A 17,623-nucleotide genomic window follows, 5' to 3' on the forward strand; every position below is an offset into this window, starting at 1 on the left:
GGCGTTAGCTCTTTTTTTTTTTTTTTTTTGGTTACTAAATCTTAAAAATCCCAGCACATGTATTTCTTTAGATAAAGCCATATGTATCAGCTCATCATATCATGGACTGTCCATATTTCCAAAGCTTTGCCTTGTGAGGAGCTGCACGTTTGGACACCCCCCTCTGAATGCCTCACGTGAGCTGCAGTTCTGCTGACCAGCGAGGCAGAGAATGCATAGAAATAGCAGAGTCTAGGAGTCTGAAATTCTAATCCCAAGACTGCCACTACCAGACGCTTGATGGCAGTTGTTTTTACCCTGTAAAATGTGCAGGTTGGAGCACATGATTTCTGAGATCTGCCATGGCTGTAGCATTTCCACGTAGGAGAGGTTTAGGGACAGTAATCAGGTGGGGAGGGTCTTGTCCTGAAGCTGCAGTCATATAACGTTTCATAAAATTGAGGAAACAGCAATTGTTCACATCAAAAATTGAGTGAGGGAGGGTGCTGAGAGAAAGTACTTGGATTAAAGTGACTCTGCTCCTTCTCTGTTTCCACTTTAAAGTTCTGCCATCTTTACGTAAACCTAAGACTTGGGAAGAATAAGCAAGGTGGCAAAACATAAAAACCAACCATTGACAGTAAGATTGGAATGAACCTGAATTGTTGAAATTCTTAGAGAGTGGTGGAATATTAGGGTAGTTATTTAGGAATGAATATATGAGGAAGCATAACTGATCACCCTAGTGACTCACAGGCAATAGTTTCATTTGTGATGACTCGTAGGATAGAATTCTCCAGTGTGGTATTTGTTCCTAGATATTAATGCCTATTGCATGATCCACAGATGTTTACCTCAAAAGTTGAAAATTGCACTTCTTACCCACCAGAATGGTATAAATTTAAAGATGCAATCCAAACATGATTGCATCTAATGATACAGAGGCTATCAAGGAATAGACATCTATATGTTGTTGGCAGGAGTATAAACTGTCTCAACCACATTTTAAAAAATAAACTTTGAAACCGAGGTATGGTTTACTTAAAAAAAAAAAAAACACCCATTTGAAGTGTACACTTTGATGGGTTTTGAATAATACATTCACAAATCACCACCCAAATCACTTAGAGCATCTCTATTGCTCCAAAAATGTTACCCGTGTGGCCCATTTTATTTAATTCCCCCAGTTCCCCACCTCTGGTAACCACTGGTCCATTTTCTGTCCCCATAGACAGAATTTATCTTTTCTGGAATTTCATATAAATGGAGTCATATTTCATGCCTTGCTTCCTTCACTATCTCAGTCTAATGTTTTTAAAATTCATCTCTTACTGTATGTACCTTTGCTTTCCATTGATGAGTAATGGTCTACTGCACAGATGAGTCACAGTTTGCTTATCCATTTATCTGGTGATAGATATTTGGGTTGCTTCTAGTCTTTGCATATCATGATCAAAGCTGCTATGAACATCTGTGTACAGGTCTTTGCATGGAATGAACTCTTCATTTCTCTTCAGTAAACACATGAGAAGGTTAATGGTTTGTGATAGTTAATTTTATGTGTCTACTTGACTGGCTACAAGGTGCCTAGATTAGATATTTCTGGATTGTCTGTGAGGGTGTTTCTGGGTAAGATTGGCATTTGAATTGGTGAACTCATAAAACAGATTGTCCTCCACGATGGGAGTGGGCATCATCCAAAGTGTTGAGGGCATAAACAGAAGAAAAGGCAGAGGAGAGGAGGAATTTGTATCTTTTTTCTGCCTCATTGTTTGAGTTGTAACATTTCCTCTTCTCCTGCCCTTGGATGCCATTGGGTTTCCCTCCCGCAATGCAGGAGATGCAAGTTCAGTATCTGGGTCAGGAAGATCCCCTGAAGAAGGGAATGGCTACCCACTCCAGTTTTCTTGCCTAGAAATTGCCATGGACAGAGGAGACTGGTGGGGTACAGTCTATGGGGTTGCAAAGAGTCAGACACGACTGAGCAACTAACACTTTCCCTTTTCCTAGTTTACAGACCTTTGGACCTCTTGCTCATCTGGTTAACATAATGTCATTGATGTGATGGACTAGGGAGTTATTCTAAGGAATGTCCCGGTAGTTCAGGTCCCAGTGAACATATTATGACAGATGGCAGGAAACAAGGAAACTCTTGTCTGTCCCATATGAATAAGAACAGTTTCTAATCCTCTTGTTTGATAGGAGTGGAAAAGAAACCATTCACCAAGTCATGGACTGCACACAATAGCCCCAAAAGAAAGCAAAGTTGCTCAGTTGTGTCCGACTCTTTTTGACCCCATGGACTGTGGTCTACCAGGCTCCTCTGTCCATGGGATTGTCCAGGCAAGAATACTGGAGTGGGTTGCCATTTCCTTCTCCAGGAGATCTTCCTGACCCAGGGATTAGAAGCTGGGCATCCCGCATTGTAGGCAGACGCTTTACTGAGTGAGCCACAAGGGAAGTCCATTGGCAGATCGGTCTAAGCCCCCGACAGTGTTTCTGCCATAAGCCTTATGAGGTTGCTGCGGAACCGCAGAGCAGGGCTCCTCACTTGCTTCACACAGGGCATGTCATTCATTCACACAAGCACACTGTAGAGTTAGCAAAGTACAGCAGAAAACATGTTCGCTAGGAGAACAAAGAACTAGAGCTCCAGGAATCCTTACCTTGTTCTGAAGAATCCCGGACAAGCCCCCAAGATGAACAGTTGTTGCTGAACCACAGAAGACGCCGGGATTCTTGGCCTCTGGAGGAGAAGAATTAAATCCGTGGCCAGTGACGAGGCTTGATCGCTCAGAGCTTTTGTGTAATAAAGTTTTATTAAAGTATAAAAGAGATAGAGAAAGCTTCTGACACAGACATCAGACCGGAGGCTGTGTTAATTTGCTGTAGCAAAGCCACTGCATCTGTCCCTGCAGCTGCAGTTAGGGCATGGAGAGAGCGCATATAGCAGAAGATGAGACTGGAAGTGTAAACCCGGTGCCAGACTGCCAACGGGCCTGAAGGGCTCACAGTGGACTTGAACTTGAGCTTGAATGAACTGAGAAGCCTTTCAGGTTTGCAAGCAATGTAGTCTCTCCACCTGCTGTTTTCCACCAGAAAACTGTGTTTTCTAACATTCAATAGTGTCCCAGTGAACTGTCTCATTGGTAGCACGAGTGCCGTTCCTGTGATCAGGCTGCCTCTCAGTATGGAAATAGCCATTCTCTCGGCTGCCAGCAGAGCCTCACAGCTGCGTCCCGGCCGCCATCATTTCCGGCATATAACGTGCACTTTCAACCCTTGATTCCTTCTCATTTGCTATTCTTTCTCCTGAATCTCTCCCCCTGCCCCCCGCCACTTCCTATGCCTGGAGAAATTCTATTTATTTCACAAGACTTCCTTAGATGTCTCCTCTCACCCCAGATAGGATTAACTGCTTCCTTCTCTTTCTAAAGTGTTTTGTTCATTGCGTGAGTTTAGGACTCGGAGCGATTCTGGGTATCGTGAATGGTGATTCATGTCCTTAGCTCCCCTATGAACTGGGCTCTCAGGACAGCAGTCCAGGCCATGTCTCGTTTATCTTCATGTCGCCAGAGGTTTGCATAGACCGTGACACATGTAGACATTCACATTGGTTACTGAATTCAAGTTGCTATTTAATTGGAAGTTTTTCTGGTGTTAAAGGAGATCAAACCAGTCAGTCCTAATGGAAATCAATCCTGAATATTCATTGGAAGGACTGTTGCTGTAGCTAAAGCTCCAATACTTTGGCCACCTGATGGGAAGAACGGACTTATGGAAATAAGACCGTAATGCTGGGAAAGACTGAAGGAAAAGGAGAAGGGGGCGGCAGAGGATGTGATGGTTAGATAGCATCACCAACTCAATGGACATGAATTTGAGCAAACTCCAGGAAATAGTGAAGGACAGGGGAGCTGGGTATGCTGCAGTCCAATGGTCACAAAGAGTCGGACACGACTTAGCAACAGAACAACAACTGGTGTTAAAAAGGCGGGGGTGGGGGGGGGATCCAGATTTATATATATGCACATATTTATTCTTTCATCAGATATGTATTAGTTGTCATGTAACATGAGCCCAAAGTAGACTTTTTGTGCTAATATCACTTATTCTGAATTTGTAAAATAAAACTGTCATAAACCTGAAGCTTTCTTCCCCCTTCCATTTGAATGGTAGCTATTTAAGAATGCATATGACTCTAATACCCTTAAAAACTACTTAATTTTTTGTGTATATGTGAAGGAGAGTTTATATTATGTTCAAAAACTCCCAGACATTCTGATTTATCTTTTATCTTCAAGCATTGACCTCATAATAATTAAAGCAACAAAATGGTGCAAAGAGCAAAGATACTTTTGTTTATAGTTTCAAAGTTACAACATGATTGTCAGTTTTACACAAACTCTAATTATTCTTTTTTTAAATTTTGGTTGCAGCATGAACTATTTACTGCCTGGAGACTATGTTTGATACATGTTCACATTTTTTCAGGTGCAAATATTCAGGGGAAGGAGTTCCGTACTAAATTTCCCAGCACCTGACCACTTAAAATAAAACGTGAACCACAGATTGACTTACATGTATCATCTGCCTTCTATGGTCTGCATTATGGAGCAAGTGTGTGCATTTTAGACAATAAATAAGACACTTAACCAAGCTAGAACACTGCTCACTGTGTTAGACCCAACTCACCACTGTCTTTAAGGTTCCTAATCACAGTGGCTTAAACATGAAAAGTGAAAGTTAGTAGCACAATCATGTCCTGTTCTTTGTGATTCCATAGCCTGCAGGGCTCCTCTGTCCATGGAATTCTCCAGGCAAGAATACTAGAGAAGTTTGCCATTTCCTCCTCTAGGGGATCTTCCTGACCCAGGGATCGAACTCAGGTCCCCCACATTGCAGGCAGATTCCTTACCAACTGAGCCACTAGGGAAGGCTTACACAAACTTAGACGTATGGAGTACATTGGGCTTCAATCACGTGGGCCCCCCTGGGGCAATCACGTGGGCTCCCTGGGGCAATCACGTGGGCCCCCTGGAAAAATCACGTGGGCCCCCTGGAAAAATCACGTGGGCCCCCCGGGGCAATGGCGTGGGCCCCCCGGGGCAATCCATACAGTAGTCATGTATGGATGTGAGAGTTGGACTGAAAAGAAAGCTGAACGTGAAGTCGTTCAGTCGTGTCCGACTCTTTGCGACCCCATGGACTGTAGTCCTACCAGGCTCTTCTGTCCATGGGGTTTTTCAGGCAAGAGTACTGGAGTGGATTGCCATTTCCTTCTCCAAGGGATCTTCCCAACCCAGGGATCGAACCCGGGTCTCCCACATCGTAGACAGACGCTTTACCATCTGAGCCACCAGGGAAGTTGAAAAGAAAGCTGAGTGCTGAAGAATTGAGGCTTTTGAATTGTGGTGCTGAAGACTCCTGAGAGTCCCTTGAACTGCAAGGAGATCCAACCAGTCTATCCTAAAGGAAATCAGTTCTGAATATGCATTGGAAGGACTAATGCTGAAGCTGAAACTCTAATAGTTTGGCCACCTGATGTGAAGAACTGACTCACTGGAAAAGACCTTGATGCTTGGAATGATTGAAGGTGGGAGGAGAAGGGGACGACAGAGGATAAGATGGTTGGATGGCATCACTGACTCGAAGGGCATGAGTCTGAGTAAGTTCCGGGAGTTGGTGATGAACAGGGAGGCCTGGTGTGCTGCAGTCCATGGGGTCACAAACAGTCGAAGACAATTGAGCTATTGAACTAAACTGAATAGAGTACATTATCTCCCTCATGCAAAAGTCTGAGTGTAGGCAGTCGAGAGCTTTTATGGCAGCTCTCGGATCATCCGACCCCGGGTACCACCAACTCAAGAGTCTGGTCCTCATGCTTATGGTCCAAGATGCTTATGGTCACCCTATCTCCATCAGAAAGCTGAGTGGATAACAAAGAGAAGAAGCATCCCCTATCATTTTTAGGGACATTTCCTGGAACTTGTAGCTATCACCTTTTCTCAGATCCCATGAGATGGATATGACTGGAACTTAGTTCTATGGCTACAAACAGCTGCCAAATGAGACTGGGAAATACCATCTACATTTAGTAAGGCCACGTGCCCAGCTAAGCATTGGTGTCCCTATTACTGAAGCAAAAGTAAGAAATATAACTGGGGACCACTGTAGAGAAAACACAATGCTCAGATGATATTTTGCAAAATAATAAACTGGAGGATTCCAGCTTTGGGGTCGCTGTCTTTGTCTTCATTTCTTCCACTAGCCCAGACATAAGTCTCCCACTTCCATTTCCTGCTTTCGTGTGTGAGGCCATGTGTTCATCAGGGCCTCTATGGCCTGGCAGGCTTGTTTCACAGAGTGCCTTGGAACTGGCTTTGGTTATTCAGGAATGTGTCTCATTTGTCCTACATGAGCTCGACTCTGAACATCAGAGTCATTTGGCAACAATCATTTATTTATAAACAATCATTAACCTTTCCTTAAGTGTTCTGTTTTGCATTTGGTTTGCTAAAACCAAAGCTCTGGCTTTCTGAAGGTTTAGAAAAATAACACTAGCGAGCTGAGAAAAAGAACTGGGCTCATAAGGTGGGAGTAGGAAATTGAAGTTAAAAATTACTTAAATGGTGCTCTTGGAGCTGCTTCCCTTGTCAGAGGAGTGAGTTTTTCCATCTCTTTCTCTACAACCTGGAATTTACATCACTCTCATAAGCCACAGCAATGCCAAAAAGATTTTCTGGGGTGGAATAGGGGGGAGTGGAAATTGCTACAAGCTTAACATTATACTTAATGCTTCAGGAAATACCGGAGAAATTTATGTCCTAGACTCTGGGAGGTAGCGTACTGTCTTGGAAGGACAAGGGTATGGATTTAGCCAGGAGAGAACGGGCTACGCTGCAGTAACAAGTATATTAATGGTGAAATGTCAGTGCCCGGCCACAGTGAGCGTTCATCTCTCACTCAGCTTTCAGCCTCAGGCACTACTGGCAGCCACTTTCCGTTTTACAGGACTGCTGTCTGGAGCTCACATCCTTCAAACTTGCTAAGGAAGGAGGAGAAAGGAGCTCACTTCCTTCAGATTTGCTAAGGAAGAAGAAGAAAGCACTGGGAGCCTTGAGCAGGAGGTTTTTAAGGGCCAGGCCTGGACACGTCTTTCATATAGGTCAGAGGTGCCTAGGCCAGAGTTCAGGCATGGGGCAGGAACCAAACTGCAAGGTCAACTGAGACTAAAAGCTCAGTCCCCCTGTGCGCCCAGCAACAGGAAATGGTGTGGCGAACCCACCACAATGTCTCTGGCATGCCGATTTAACCCCCAGCTTTTCTACTTGATATCTTTATGATCATGGGTAAGTCATACACTTTGGGTGAGTGCCTGACATCAAAGTTTTCATATAACGCTAATTCTCATTCTCTTTTTCAGAGGCATTTACAGTCACAGGCAATATTTTACATACATGTAAAAACTAGAAGCATCTCTAAATTTGTCCTGAAGACTATCTGCCTCCAAACCCCTGGGAGTAATAATTAAGATAATGTTTTCTCCTCCCTTCCACCCAGGTGGAAACATCAAAAATATGAATCTTGCCACTGAGCTGATAGACTGTCATTTTATATTCTCTTCTCAAATTTTTGAAAAAATCGTGGTAAAATATATGTTTCATAGCGTAATGTAACAGTACCATCTTAGCAATTTTTAAGCATATAGTTCAGTGGTGTTAAGTACATTCACATTGTTCTCCAGTCACCCTCCAGAACTCTCTTTGTCTTGTAATCCAAATTCTGTCCCCATTCAGCAGCACCTTATTCTTCCTCCCTGGTTGCCTCTGGCAACCATTCTTCTAGTTTCTACGAATACAACTACATAGGTTCTTCATGTAAGTGGAATTGCACAGTGCTTTTTGTGACTAGCTGATTTCACTTAGAATCATATCCTCAAGGTTCATCCATGTGGCATGTGTTGAAATTTCCTTTGTTTTTAAAGCTGAATAATATTCTTCTGTGTGTGTATGGAGATGGAGATATAGATACAGATATACCACATTTTGCTTATCTATTCATTCATCTATGTACACTTGAGTTGTTTCCACCTTTGGCTATTGTGAATAATGCCTCTACAAAGATGGGTGTACAAAAATCTCTTTAAGACTCTGCTTTCAATTTTTTGGGGTACACATCCAGAAGTGGAGTAGCTAGGGAAAGTCACTCAGTCATGTCCAACTCTTTGCTACTTCATGTACTATGCAGTCCATGGAATTCTCCATGCCAGAATACTAGAGTTGGTAGCTGTTTCCTTCTCCAAGGGACCTTCCCAACCCAGGGATCGAACCCAGGTCTCCTGCATAGCAGGCAGGTTCTTTACCATATGAGCCACCAGGGAATTGCTAGATCATATGGTAATTTTTATTTTTAATATTTTGAAGAACCTGATGATTCCTTTCCCCATTGACATTTGAATAGCATTGGACTAGAGTCCAAGAAAGGATATAATCAAGGGCTCAGTTTGTACAGTCAGATAATACATGCTCTAGGAGGTCAGGAAGGAAGTGGAAGGAGTTGAGAAGACTACTGTGGGAAGGGAGTCCACAGAGCAAGGAAGAGGAGGGTGAGGAGCCTCCAAGCAGAGGTTTGAATAAAATGAAATGCAAGGAGAAAGCAGTCTAGGTGAGAACCCACAGAAGCGGGTCAAGGAGACCATCAGTGCAGCAGGTAGCAGGAGGGAAAAGTCATGTTGAAATCTCCCTGGGAGGTGAGGTTGTTGGGAGGGGTGGAGTTAGATTATCGCGAACCTTACAAACCAGGCAAATGGGTTCTGATTTAATACAGTAGACAATAGGCAACTCCCAGAAGCTCTGCAAGAGAAAGTCAGAAGATACCTGCCATGCCATCACTCAGGAAAATTAATATCACCAACAAAATGGTATTAAAAGTGCATTTCTATATAAATTGCATTGTAGTGAGGATTCTAATAAAATTGTATAAATGGTTCATGTGGTATTATAAATTATAAATGAATGTAACTATATAATTACATGGTCCTCTTCTACCCACCAGAAATTTCTAACAAGCATCGTCCACAATACCTAGCAAATTTTTATAAACAATATAAAATGCAAACAAGACAAAACAAAACAAAACAAAGGCCTAGCAAAATGCCAAAAAAATCTTTCTGTCTGAATGGGCTAAATAATATTTTAAAATGTGTAAGAAATTGCCATGTGTTTGGGGTTTTATGCAAAAGCTAGTTAGAGTTGCAGTATCTGATAAGTTTTGATTTTATAAATCTACCCTCTGTTAGGCACAACTTTACTTAACCTCCTTATGCTCCTTATGTTGTAGGCTCTAATCTCTGAAGTGAGGATAATAGCAAGAACTAACTCAGAGTTTTTGAGATGATCTAATGAGTTAATGTACATCAAACACAACACGTGGTCTGGTGTTGAAGAGTGAATAAATACTATATTAATATTATCTCTATACTCTTTAAATAAACAAATGAAGGTCAATTAAATTTCCTATTCTCACAAGAAATCATCAAATCTCAGAAACTTTCAAACTCTTACTTTTACCCTAGTGCTTGTGTGAAGTTGTTTAAGTCGTGTCTGACTCTTTGTGACCCTTTGGACCCCACCAGGCTCTTCGGTCCATGGGATTCTCCAGGCAAGAATACTGGAGTGGGTTGCCATTCCCTTCTCCAGGGGATCTTCCTGACCTAGGGATCAAATTCACATCTCATAGGTTTCCTGCACTGGGAGGCGGGTTCTTTACCACTAGCGCCATCTGGGAAGCCTCCACTTTTCCCCTACTGATCTAGAAGATATTCTTTTTTTTAAATTTAGTTAATTAAATTTTTGGCTGCACTGGGTCTTCATTGCTGCACATGGGCTTTCTCCAGTGGTGGTGGCTGGGCGGGGGACTACTCTTTGTGTGGTGTGTGACTTCTCATTTCAGAGCACGGGTTCTAGGAGCTGGGCTCAGTAGTTGGGGTTCACAGGCTCTAGGGCAGGCAGGCTTCAGTAGCTCTGGACTATGGGCTTTAGGTTCTCTGTGGCCTGTAGGATCTTCCCAGACCAGGGATGGAACCCGTGTCCCCTGTGTCGGCAGGCAGATTCTGATCCACTGTACCACCAGGGAGTCCAGATCTAGAAGATACTCTCCACGTGGACTTCTAATTTAGAGCAAAACAAACTAAGGCACTGTTTGTAAAATACTTACCTAATAGTCCTCAATGATGAAAGTGAAAGAGGAGAGTGGAAAAGCTGGCTTAAAATTCAGCATTCAAAAAGCTAAGATCATGGCATCCATCAGTTCACGGCAAATAGATGGGAAAAAAATGGAAACAGTGACAGACTTTATTTACTTGGGCTTCAAAGTCACAGCAGATGGTGACTGTAGCCATGAAATTAAAAGACACTTGCTCCTTGGAAGAAAAGCTATGACAAACCTAGACAGTGTATTAAAAAACAGAGACATTATTTTGCCAACAAAAGTCTGTACAATGAAAGCTACATTTTTTCCAGTAGTCATGTATGGATGGACACGAGAGTTGGACCATAAAGAAAGATGAGCGCCGAAGAATTGGTGCTTTTGATGTTGGAGAAGACTCTTGAGAGTCCCTTAGACAGCAAGGAGATCAAACCAGTGCATCCTAAAGGAAGTCACCCCTGAATATTCATTGGAAGGACTGATGCTGAAGCTGAAGCTCCAATATTTGGCCACCTGATGTGAAGGGCTGACTCAGGAAAAACCCCTGATGCTGGGAAAGATTGAAGGAGGGAAGAGAAGGGGACAGCAGAGGATGAGATGGTTGGATGGCATCACTGACTCAATGGATGTGAGTTTGAGCAAACTCTGGGAGATGGTGATGGACAAGGAAGCCAGGAGGAGTGTTGCAGTCCATGGGGTTGCAGAGTTGGATACGACTGAGCGACTGAATTGAACTGAACTGAATAGTCCTCAGTAGGTCTGCACTGACAGGGATGACACCAGGAAAACAGTTTTAGGAAAAAATCTGAATTGAAAAAATATTTTTGCACCTCCAGTAACTACAGAGTTGAATCACTGATGAATGAAACCATGCCTGGGAAAGCAATGTGGAAATAAAAAGAAAGGGAACAAGAAAGAAAAGGAAAAAAGGAAAACAAAAGCAGAAAATAAAAATGATAAACTATTTCTTGCCTCATGAATATACTTGTAGGCAAACACACACTTAGAATGGCAGTAATTTGTCAACAAGAACTGCTTGCTAAGTACTGGTCATAGATGTTTCTCAGAAGTAGCCATCATTAGGAAATATTTTGAAAGTTTATTATCAGGCATTGAGTAGACAAGGTGGCCTTGACGTGACCCGTTTTCTCAGGGCCATATGTTCAGTGTATTAAACCACTGACCCGCTTCAACCCCTGCTGAGCTCCTAAACGTCATCAGAGCATGATGCTCCATGAAATCAGGACTCTCTGAATCGGGTTCATTAATGAGTGTTTACGGAAGAGAAGCACCGTAGAAGGAGCATGGTGACCTTAAGAACCAATTAATGCTTGGGGCTATAATTGTCAAGGCTCCCATAGGGGTCAATGATAGAAGACTTGAAGAGCTGTGGATTCATTTATGAACCAAATGAAACCCCTGAAAAGGTAGTGAGACTATAATACTAAGAGACCGACCAGCAAACTCTTTAAAAAACTCAAGATAAGGAGCCTAGGACTTGGTTGGGCCCCAGGTCACCAAGGCAGAGCCAAGCCACAACTAGGGATCATTGCTCACATTGAATGGCGAGGAGCCAAACTTCTTTCCTGACCTTGAAGAGAACCCTGCGTATCATAAAAGAGCTCTGTTTTCTTTGATTTCCCAGCCAGGGTTATCCTTGTATTATAAAACAGAGTTACACAAGTTTGGGAGTTAGGTCGGTTAGTTTTATAGGTCAAGCTGGCTAGGCTATAGTACCTAGTTATTCAATCAATCACCAATCTGAGTGTTTCTCTGAAGGCATTCTGCAGATTTGGTTAGCAGATACAAATGTTAGTAGAGGAGAGTATCCTTTAGGATATGGTAGGTCTCGTGTAATCAGTCGAAGGCCTTAAGACCAAAACTGGTTTTCCAAGAAAGAAGAAATTTCACTTGTGGACAGCATCATCAGCTCCAAAACAAAACCATGTGACCCTGACATGATTCATGGAGAGTTACACTCTGGCTATCTCAAACTACACTGAGTTGTAGCTCCTTGGTAAATTTTTTTTTAATTAAATAAATGACTATTCGAGGAAATACTATGTTTAACATGTTGTAAAGAAAGTAGCATAGGTGTTATTAATATAAATTCCTTCCTTTTCTCCCTCTGAATTATTTCTCCCCGCAAAGAGATCTTAAAACTGTTTTGCTCCTTTCAAATGGCCTCATGTAGAAACTGAGCCAATAGGCACCCTGGATGTCTATGATATTCTTTTGATTTGCTTGCTTTGCTTACTTGAGATCTTCCTTTGGTATACACTTGAGATGAATAAATCAAGAAAATTCAAATGATGGACCCACATTCATGCATTTCCTTTCATAATTAAAAATAAAGATCAGGCCCTCAGATGTTCACAGAAATACATACATGTGCACCAAAGTCCAGCTACAGTATTTTGTTCAGTTGGTAAGTCCTGTCTAACTCTTTGTGACCCCATGGACTGCAGCACGCCAGGCTGGTTTGAACACATTTCTCTTGGAAAATAGAGTTCTTTTTAAACATGCCATTTCAGCATAATAACACAAAAGAAGTAGAGGTATTTTTAACCTGCCAGCTTTGCCAGTCTCTCCCTAATCCTCCCATGCTCTGTTGTGAGACCCAGCCATGCCTTCAGGCCCATCCTACAAATTCTATCTAGTTTTTCTCCACATAAATGTTCTGTTCTGGTTGGTTCTACCTCCTTTCTTGTGAACCAGACTTAGATCCCAGGGAGAAAGCGAGTGGCATGAAGTCCATATATGGCCCCAAAACACCCATCTTGTGTGGCCTTTGCGTTAAGCCCGCACAGATACCAACCTTCGATATATTAGCAGCAGCCTGACCAGCTTCCTCCTGACCCATCGGCTTCCCACAAGCTTTGAGTTTTCCATCTTCGCTGTCTACCTGTACTCTGAGTTTTCATTGGCTTGGTCTATCCTTCTTCCCTGTATTCTAAGTGTCCTTCAAAACCCTGTGGCGCTCCCATGTTTTCTTGTCCACCCCCTGTGTCTTAGGTGCCATTCAGGTCACTTTGATAGAAATGGCCACTATAGCTTAGATCTGGATTTTTTTTTTACTTGTTCTTATCACAGATCATCCTTGGCTTTTAGCAATTCTGGCTTCCTTACAAAGATGGCCAGTCTTTACAAAGCTTGACATAAATAGCCACACAAATGCAAAAGGTTTCTTCAATTCTTCAAACTCACAAGATGAGTGCAAATAACTATAATTACAAACATAAGATTATTATCATTGCTTTTCTAACAGCAGTAATGGGTTCTGTGGGTCCATCTACCCATCTACTCCAGTTCTTGGGTAAGCCAAGGTGCAAACTTGAGTCTGTAGCTAAAGAATTTAATTTTGAATCAAGTTGCTAAATGAGAAGCAAGTAAATCACAGAGTAGCTTTTCCTGTCTATCCAGTGACTCAACCGGAACAGAAGGATATGTTCAGATGCACTGCCCAAGTCTATCCCAGATTCGATGACACTTTCTTTTGTTCAGTGTCAGGAATTTGCTCCAGTTTGTGAGCTGGTTGCTCACCTCCTTGACAGAATGCAGGATGATTCCTGTTTCCCTGTTGTTTCCTGAAGGGTAAACACTGACCTAAAATCCCCTTTGTCAATAAGTCTGGAAGGAACCCACCTTCACGTGAGCGCCTTTTCCGGTCCGGCTGCAGTTGTTTGCAGCCTCAAAGGCCACAGCAGGATGTTTCTCTCCTAAATTCCCCAGGACTCCTCATCCCCTCAGTGTCTTTGAACAACTAAACAGGAATAATGTAATGCTCTAGAGGTCTCCTAACCTACATTCATCAAAATAAAATGCCTCTCTGGGCCGGCATTGTCTTTGCATAGCTTTGTCTTAGTAAATGGAGAACTATGTAGTGCACGTGTTATTGTTGTTGTTTAGTCACTAAGTTGTGTCCAACTCTTTGTGGCCCTATGGACTATAGCCCACTAGGCTCCTCGGTTCATGGGATTCTCCTGGCAAGAATACTAGGGGGATTGCCATTTCCTTCTCCAGGGGATCTTCCCAGGCCAGTGACTGAACCTGTATCTCCTTCATTGTCAGTGGCAGACACTTCTTTACCACTGAGCCATCTGGGAAGCCCACATGTGTGTATAGCTGCATGTATATTTACATGTGTTTGTATTCAGATGTGTGTATATAATATATACATATATCCATATATGCCTATATGCATGTATGTATATGAATGTGTGTGTTTGGAGCTTTAGCTACCACTGCAGCCCTACACAAACATTTCAACAAGACTATTCAGCTCATTGCTGAGGGCAACTTCACATTTTTTAACCTAACATTTTTTATTGTCTTTTGCTATTTTTTTGTGGCTAAGTCATGACTCTGTGACCCCATGAACTGCAGCATGCCAGGCTTCCCTGTCCTTCACTCTCTCCTGGAGTTTGCTTAAACTCATGTCCATTGAGTCAGTGATGCCACCCAACCATCTCATCCTCTGTCACCCTCTTTTCCTCTTGCCCTCAATCTTTCCCAGCATCAGGGTCTTTTCCAATGGGTCGACTCTTTGAATCAAGTGGTCGAGGTATTGGAGCTTCAGCTTCAGCATCAATGAATACTCAGGGTTGATTTCCTTTAGGATTGACTGATTTGATCTCCTTGCTGTCCAAGGGACTCTAAAGAGTCTTCTACTATGTACCAACTAACATGCCTGTGTCATATACATATATATGCAACCTTTTGAAACCATATCCTAAAGATCTCTTCATATTTGGAGTGTGTGGATAGGTATTCCCATTATTCTTTTCAGTACTACCTAATATTCCATTATGTGGATCAACCATACTTTAATAACGACTCTTTTATTGCTTTCTACTTGTATTATTTCCAGTCTTTTGCTATTGCAAACAATGCCAAAATAAATGATATGTCTGTGTACATCTTTTATTATGTGTGCAGGTGTCTCTGTGGGACATATTATCAGAAGTGGAGTTTCTGGGTCAAAGGGTAAAAGTACCTATAGTTCTCTTAGCTATGGCCAGATATCTCTGCATAGGGACAAAGCCAACAATGTGTGAGGGTCTATTTCCTCTACAGTGTTACCAGCAGTTTCGGATGTTTGCCATTTTGATGGATTAGAAATGGTATCTTGTTGTAGTTTTGATCTCTACTTCTCTTATTATAAATATGAAATGGAGTTGAGCATCTTTTCTTGTTTACGGGAGGTTCATCTACATTTGTAATGAAGTTAAGCATCTTTTGATGTTTAAGGGAAGTTCATCTAAATTCATAACAGAATCCTTAGGTGATCCTTAGGCACATGGCTTTCTTAAAACTTCTGGCCCAAGGCCAAGAAACTTGAAGGAAAAAAAAGAAAAATGGTGAAGTGGAGAAGCTGGAAGGGCCAAGGATCCCAACAGAAAGGTGAACAACCAAATGCCAGGTTTGCGTGGGAACCACAAGCAGCCAGATTGAGAGCCTTGTCAGTGCAAAGAACTGCAAGGAGGGCTTCCAGAGGGCGTCTTCAAGGAAACCCAAAGGCACCCACCATGAAGGAGCTCACAGTGCATGTCTGCCAGGGGTGCCAATCCTCTCCCAGCTAAGGGCTGTGCTCTTTTCCCCCAGCCCTATACCTGGGATGCCCTGACCCAGGACAGAGAACTTAGTCCCAGCTCCTGGAATGCTACTGACCAACTCCCTCAGCTCTCAGCAGCCCAGAAGGCTGGACCCTGCAGAGAGCCACCTGCTCAAGGCCACACCTGCTTCCTGAGGAGACCAGCGTCCAATGGCTGATAGATGTGGGAGAGCAAAACCCTGATCCCTGGCCTCAACTGGACAACTTGGAAGAGTGATCCCAGCTTCAAAATTCTGGGGTCAACTAAGGGCCCATTAACACAGCATCACAGCTCAGCTTTATCTTCTGCCTGCTCCTCCCTTCCTTTTCTCTTCCGCCTCCCCCTCATCTCCTTTTCCCTTCTTCTTCCACAGGTAATGATGGCATGGTTTTGTCCAGAGGCAGGTAGAGCAACTGGTCCAGGGTGAGTTGACTGGGGCCAATGGGGTTTGGCTCACACCCTAAATCAGGTCATTCAATATACCACTTACATAGTAGCTTCTGGGAACTCTTTCACTGTTCATTAAAGTGGGTAAAATTGTGTTATATCTGCTCCTTATTTCATGAAGATCCCAAAAAGAAACAGAAGGTGATTCAAACTCAGACAGAGGTAGTCAACGGTCTAAGGTACTAGTTTAAGATGAAGCATAGCCCTGGGAACAGCACTGCCAAGATGACCACAGGTAAGATGTGGGGGTTTTCTCTGAGAGAGGCCAACCCTCACTGGCCTTAACTCAGTTATTCATTAACCTAGCTTGCCAAGTGAGTTTAAACTGTCTCACTAATGGAACTGATGTGGGCCATGTGTTAGCCCTGAGCAAGTTTAAACTCTTACCTGGACCTTTTCTGAACTTTTGAAGACTGCCGAATCACATTTGGTGGGGGACATGATTTTTGAAAAAGTACTTTACATGTGGATCTCATGTCACTACTGGCTAAGGAACAGAAACCTTGGCCTGTCTTTTCAGGGAGTGGAAGCTGAGGGACCGCTGGCTGCAGCCCCCTTTCCCCCCATTTCTCAGCAGGTGTTCCAGGCACTGGCCTGTTTGAGGGGCTTAGCCTAAGAAAACAGTGTACATCCAGTTATGCTTCACCTCCAGGGTCAAACTAAAAACACAGGTTGAAAGGAACCAGGAAAAGGAAAATATACTTTATCCACAAAGTGTATTTTTAAACATCTTTTTCCTGTGCAGCTGTCTGGTCTGATTACTCCATTGAAGAGCAAAAAGTTAAAACTTAATAATTAAAAATAGTTTCTTTTCTTTTTTTCATCTCACCTCAGGATTACAATATGTCAGGAATGGAAAGGATCTTATAGTAGTTCGTTTAGTCAAACTCTTATTGTATGTAGGTGAAGAAATGGTACCGGAAAGGTGACCTGCTAGTTAGTGAAGGGACCCAACTCTGCTGATACAGAGCACCCTGTTATAATGGTCTCCTATTTCGGAGACGGCAATGGCACCTCACTCCAGTACTCTTGCCTGGAACATCCCAGGGATGGAGGAGCCCTGGTGGGCTGCAGTCCATGGGGTCGCTGAGAGTTGGACACGACTCAGTGATTTCACTTTCACTTTTCACTTTCATGCATCGGAGAAGGAAATGGCAACCCACTCCAGTGTTCTTGCCTGGAGAATCCCAGGGACGGGGGAGCCTGGTGGGCTGCCGTCTATGGGGTCGCACAGAGTCGACGCAACTGAAGCAACTTAGCAGCAGCAGCAGCAACAGCATGGGTATATTTATTGTTCTCTATGACTGATAATCTCACTTAAGAATTTACAGGTTCTCCAATAGGTGGAATAGCTGCCCCTTCCAGATAACTAGAGTATTGGAGACATTAGGTGA

At 43.0% G+C, this 17,623-nt stretch overlaps 1 long non-coding RNA gene across 1 annotated transcript in view; it reads right to left on the reverse strand.

The window, feature by feature from the left end:
* The window catches only part of LOC138444995 (uncharacterized), a 58,357-nt gene extending 55,059 nt beyond the window's left edge, over positions 1-3,298 (reverse strand). Inside the window, exon 1 of the long non-coding RNA XR_011258690.1 lies at positions 2,646-3,298. This is a non-coding gene — a long non-coding RNA (uncharacterized lncRNA). The remainder of the gene's footprint in view (positions 1-2,645) is intronic.
* Between the last annotated feature and the right edge of the window lie 14,325 nt (positions 3,299-17,623).

This window comes from Ovis canadensis, chromosome 8 (genome assembly GCF_042477335.2).
Source record: "Ovis canadensis isolate MfBH-ARS-UI-01 breed Bighorn chromosome 8, ARS-UI_OviCan_v2, whole genome shotgun sequence".
Lineage (NCBI taxonomy): Eukaryota > Metazoa > Chordata > Mammalia > Artiodactyla > Bovidae > Ovis > Ovis canadensis.